General features: G+C 42.5%; 1 long non-coding RNA gene across 1 annotated transcript; it reads left to right on the plus strand.

Annotated features, from left to right (window-relative positions):
• The first annotated feature begins 1,644 nt into the window (after positions 1-1,644).
• On the plus strand, positions 1,645-3,884 carry LOC147010844 (uncharacterized). The gene is made up of 3 exons (XR_015052488.1): positions 1,645-3,153; positions 3,413-3,470; positions 3,760-3,884. It is a non-coding gene; the product is annotated as an uncharacterized LOC147010844 (long non-coding RNA).
• Positions 3,885-4,308: the final 424 nt, after the last annotated feature.

Consider the following 4,308-nt stretch of genomic DNA (forward strand, 5'->3'; position numbering starts at 1 on the left):
ATCGTCGATCTTATCTTCCCAATATTTTCAAATATTTCAATGATATGGCTGGTGTTGACTTTATGGTGAGATTTGAAGATTTAGGATCCTCGGGTCCTGAGTTCAAATCCCGCCGCCGTTGAATTAATACCAGGTGGGGTCTACTCAGCCGGTCATCCTTCCGAGGTCGCTAAAATGAGTACCAGCTTCCTGGGATGATTGAGCCATTCGAGTATCCCGCGTCGGAGTGGCGACTCGTCCAGGATTGTGCCCAACGGCCCAGGAGACAGCTTCAGCAGCACCGACACTCTGTACAGAGTATAGTCCCGATGGATGAATGGATTTCAATGATAGAAATGCAGTCGACTCAGCCTGACATCGTCTCAAGCTCGGCGAAATGAGTACCAGTGTACTGATAGAGGGTCACAGCATCAGCGGCACAGCCGCACTCCAAGAAATGAGAGCGACCCGGCTGCCAAGCTGCCACATGCAAGAACAGAACAGAATGATAGAAAGAGACATTTTTTTCAATTTGCAATACAAAACATAAAGATTCCATAAACATTCATACATAAATATCAGTTTCCATACAGGGAACAACAGTCAACATATATTCCTGCAGACCAGATCCACCAAACTCTCATTACATAAATGCAGTCAACTAGCCTCAGATTAAAGCAAACAACACACATACACATACATACCCATTCTGTAGAAATCAGTATTCGAGTATAAATAAATGTCTGGTTGTTAAACAAACTGAACAAGCTGCCGCAGGGCCATATCCCATCTGAGATAAGTTCATTATGCAGAACAATTACACCAAGTCAATGTGCGACCAGATTCTTCGACAACGTTTTGTATTTTTATTACCCAGGGTTTCAACAGGACTTGACATGCCTTATGCTTTTATACTCTACAGATCTTGAGGTTCATTGAGGAGCAAAATGCAAAAAGGGTGCTGGGATTGCAGGACGATAATGAAGTAGTGGCACCCGATGCAGAAAGGAACAAAATAATTGAGAGGACACGTGAAATGGTAGTGAGCAGATGGCCCTGAGATAATGCGAGTTGGTAGTTATAAGCAAGTGCCTGAATGACAGAAGGTAAGAGTGGAATTGGATGGACAAAAGTGAGAGTAAAGTAAAAGTGAGTGGGAAGCTTGAACTTAGGAAGGTTACCAACAAATAAGGAAAACTGATGGGTGAGGGAAACAAAAATCCATTGCCTGTGACGAGGAAACACAACAAACTTTGTTTTCACCATTTTGACTTTGTCGGATATCTGCGACTCTTTGAAACACTGCCCTCCTGCTGTCAACTGTAAGAAAGAAACCAGAATACAGGAAATTTTCAGATATTATTCACGATTGATGGAGATAGACGACTGTTTGATGTCTGTGACACAACCACTTGCATTTAAAGCAGGAGTCTGACAAGATGGCTCAGGAGTAGCGCACATGCTTTTGGTCGTCTCATCTGGTTTCAATTTTTGAACCGACTACAAGTTTGACTTCTCAGAACCCTCACCACGACTGTTGCTTTGCAGACATTAGGAAGACATCAGTGATTGCACCATTCTTCGTTTCATCCCCCAACTGTTCTCACAATCATTTATACTCCCTGAACCCTACCAAGCACAACCCTCTTACTCACGGGAGTAGGGAAAGAATACTGGTTCTGGCTCACTTTTCCCCATGTAAATGAATGGGGGATTTTCAGCCATGAAATTTTTCTTTTTTTTCCCCTAAAAAATAAATCCCCTTTTTAGCCCAAGGTATATTTATTTGTCTCCCCTTTTAACCTGGAGCCTGGTGTTGGCTTAGTTGTTAGGGTGGCGGCTGGGGATCCCAGGGTCCTGAGTTCAAATCCCGTTGGCTGCTGAATTAACACCAGGGGGTTGACTCAGCCTGCCATCCTTCCGAGGTCGGCGAAATGAGTGCCAGTGTACTGGTCCCGGTGTATGCCCCGGTTAGAATAGGTGTACCATATCCCTGTGTGTCGTAAGAGGCGACCAGGGTTGGTGTCAGGAAGGGCATCCGGCCATAAAACATTGCCTCAAGAAAAAGCCAAACCCCTGCACAGCAGGGAAAAATGGCTGTAAAAACGGTCATTTTTTTATTTCCCCTTTTAACCGAGGGGCTCTCTATTCAAATAACCCATACAACAAGATAAAGATTTGTTAAAGGTGATTCGAAAGAAATATCTGAAACGTCTAAGCCTCGGGGCACTCTTTATCAAATAACCAATGCATATTGTTTAGCTCACTCATTGAACCTATAAACATTTGTTCATTTTCAAATTCCTTCAATAGTTTAATTTTCTTTGCACAATAATCCCCATCTAAAATATTGAAAAACAAAACATTTGAATCTTTATATTTTTTAAGATACCCCTTTTGTGCCATTACGAAATGATAAACTTCTCTTAATGATCTCATCTGGCCACCGCCCGAGTTGCAAATCATTTTTGTACATAAACCATGCCAGAAAAAAAGTTTTGTTTCAAATGTTTTCAGTTCATGCCGTGAAAATGAGGAAGTGTTTTTTTGACACGGCCGTGCTGTGTGAATGAGGAAGTGGTTTTGGACTGTCATGCTGTGAAAAATAGGAACTATTCTGTGAGACAAGGTCTCGTGTTTATATTTTATCTCAGAACACGAACTGAAAACATTTGAATCAAAACTTTTATGGCGTGGTTTATGTCCAAAAACGATTTGCAACTCGGGCGGTGGCCAGATGAGATCATTAAGAGAAGCTTGTCATTTCCTGTGCCCACACCCAATGATTAAGCAATCTCCTCATCGTTGCTTTATAAGCGGTTCGCCAGACAAAGTTTCTGCCAGACGGGATTTTCATTTTTACAACTGAGGCATGGACGATATTTCTTCCGATGAAGCCAACAGCCCACTACAGAGTTGGTAAGTTTGTGTATGCTTTTCTCTTTGAACGATGAAGCAAATGATTATTAATTAAATCATGATAATTCTGATATATATATATTTTTTCCCTGACAGGGCATTGGAAGAAATTGAGTTCACATATCACGACGTGGTTCATGAAATTAATACTCTTATTGAAGAGATCAATGATTTTAGAAGAGAATTGAAAGACATTTTCAATGAGTGGCATGAAGTCTTATCACGTCCTCTCATCTCGAAGAAATTAAACCAATGGTGAGACACGTGTGTGTGCCTCTCTCTCTGTCTGTCTTTCTACCTACCTCTCTCTGCTCTTATTGAAGAGGCCAATGATTTATAATGACTGGTCTCTGATCTCGAATGAATTAAACCAATGGTGAGGCACGTGTGTGTGTGTCTATGTGTGTGTCTATGTGTGTGTGTATGTGTGTGTGTGTGTGCGTGTGTGTGTGTGTGTGTTGCTTTCCCTGTCTGTCTCTTCATCTATACCCTTGACTTATTATTTTTTTTTCAGCACTATCGCACAACATCAGCTGTTGAAGCAATCTTGTACAACACATGATTTTCTGGAGGTAAATATTTCTGAATTATTATTAATATCACTCGTACAACACATGATTTTCTGGAGGTAAATATTTCTGAATTATTATTAATATCACTCTCTCTTTAGAATGTCGCCTTATGTTGGTTGCATCATTAGTTTGGACGTGGTTTTGTCAGTACACTGGAATTAATTTTATTGACCTTGAAAGGATGACAGGCTCCTGGTGTGTTAATTCAGTGGTCAACGAGGCTTATTCATATTACCATGTAATTATCTTTATAGAACCTAATTATTATCCACTTTTTGTTTCAAAACAGAATATGGTGTCTGAGTTTCGAAATCACAAGACATCTGAAGAAGATTGCTGGGAAAGATTGTACATTCTCGCAAATGAATATTTAATATTTTCAATATTAATAAATTATATTTGTTTTGTTTACAATTACTTGATTCTGAATTACAAGAAAAGAATAAAAGAGATGTAAAGGGGGGGTTGGGGGGAGGGGGTAGGTGCCCTCCCCCAATGACCCATCACCCCCTCATCCCATCCCTCCCTCCCCATGTGTGTGTGTGGGGAAGGGTGGGGGTGGGATGAGGGAGGTGGTGGGTCAAAGGTGGGGGCGCACAGGGGATGAGGGGGGGTGGGGCTTGTGTGGGCGGGGCTTGTGTGGGCGGGGCTTCGGTGGGGGCTTGTGTGGGTGGGGTGTGTGTGGGAGGGGCTTGTGTGGGCCGGGTGTGTGTGTGGGTGGGGCTTGTGTGGGTGGGGCTTGTGTGGGCGGGGGTTTATGTGGGTGGAGCTTGTGTGGGAGGGGTTTATGTGTGTGGAGTTTTTGTGTGGAGCTTGTGTAGGCAGGGCTTATGTGGGA

This window comes from Eptatretus burgeri, chromosome 16 (genome assembly GCF_056783735.1).
Source record: "Eptatretus burgeri isolate ZD-2024b chromosome 16, Ebu_testis_v1, whole genome shotgun sequence".
NCBI classification, from domain to species: Eukaryota; Metazoa; Chordata; class Myxini; order Myxiniformes; family Myxinidae; genus Eptatretus; species Eptatretus burgeri.